This window comes from Rhinopithecus bieti, unplaced genomic scaffold (genome assembly GCF_001698545.2).
Source record: "Rhinopithecus bieti isolate Rb0 unplaced genomic scaffold, ASM169854v2 scaffold_13351, whole genome shotgun sequence".
NCBI classification, from domain to species: Eukaryota; Metazoa; Chordata; class Mammalia; order Primates; family Cercopithecidae; genus Rhinopithecus; species Rhinopithecus bieti.
Genome location: NW_016807514.1, coordinates 3,600,874 through 3,602,505, shown reverse-complemented (window position 1 = coordinate 3,602,505; position 1,632 = coordinate 3,600,874).

Genomic DNA, 1,632 nt, shown 5'->3' with positions numbered 1-1,632 from the left:
GAACCCGAGAGGAGGAGGTTGCAGTGAGCTGAGATCGTACCACTGCACTCCAGCCTGGTGACAGAGCGAGACTCTGTCTAAAACAACAACAAAAAAAATTAGCTGGGTGTGGTGGCATGTGCCTGTAGTCCCAGCTACTCCAGAGGCTGAGGCAGGAGGGTCGCTTGAGCGCAGGAGGTCAAGGCTGCAGTGAGCTGTGATACTCCACTGCATTCCAGCCTGAGCAACTGAGCAAGACCCTGCCTCTAAAAATAAAATAAAATAAAATAAAATATCCTCATTGGCCACTTTTGGAGGGTGCTAGGACACTAAGTTACCATTCCGAAATGTTGTGGCAGCCATGTAGGGGCGCCACTTCCATCTTCACTGGAGCATGGATTTGCATTTAGCTGTGAGGTGTGCAGGTAGCCTCCAGCCTTCAGCCCTGCTGCAGGGACGCACGAAAGCATTTGAGCAGAGCACGCTCTCCGGGCGGCCCCTGGCCCATGACTGAGCACGCAGGGCACTGGGCAGCCCTGTCCCCCAACACAGGACTCCTGGTGGACGCTGAGCGCTCTCTGCTGCAGAGCCCCACCGTGCCCTCCGCTGGGGTGGCCAAAACGTTGAGAGATTCGCGTCGCAGTCAGGCTCTCCCCGCCCGGTTCTGTTTCCTCCCGGTTTTCTTTCACGGACGTTGGACGGGTATTGTGGCCTGAAGGCTTTCCCAGCCCAGCTCCCCAACTCCGGTTTTCTTTCACGGACGCTGGACGGGTATTGTGGCCTGAAGGCTTTCCCAGCCCAGCTCCCAACTTTGCTTTGATTTTTACAGGTGTGAGCTCCCAACAAGCCTTTTGCATTCCTGATTTCATTGCACGGTCTGCTTATGGAGGGCACAAAGGGGCACAGGCGGTGCCAGGAATGGTCTGAGAAGGCAGATGGCACTGTGGATCTGGAGCTGGATCACTTACTGACCAGCTGGCAACAGGATCCCATCCTGGGTGGCACACAGATGCCCTGCACGAGGTAGAGCTCTCCCTGTAGTGCCCTGGGAGGACGGCGGCTGGTGCAGTGGTTCAGGCATTTGAGAAAGATGTGTGCTCGGGAGGGTGCCGGGGGTGGCTACAAGAACAGTAAGATGGTCCAGCCAATATTGAGAATGGGACAGTGGACCAGGCACGGTGGCTCACGCCTGTAATCCCAGCACTTTGAGAGGCTGAGGCGGGCGGATCACGAGGTCAGAAGATCAAGACCATCCTGGCTAACACAGGGAAACCCCATCTCTACTAAAAATACAAAAAACTAGCCGGGCATGGTGGCGGGCACCTGTAGTCCCAGCTACTCGGGAGGCTGAGGCGGGAGAATGGCGTGAACCCAGGAGATGGAGCTTGCAGTGAGCCGAGATCGCGCCACTGCACTCCAGCCTGGGCGACAGAGTGAACTCCGTCTCAAAAAACAAAACAAAACAAACAAAGAATACATATATATATATGTACATACACACATATATGAAAAAGAAAAAGAAAATCACACCAAGATGCCCAGCAACCAAGCTGATGAAAACGAGAAAGAAAAACTCTTTACAACCACGAGTGTAAAGACACACATTTCACAAAGTGCAGCAAAGAAACGGCAGCAAACTTCCTGTGAGAAACC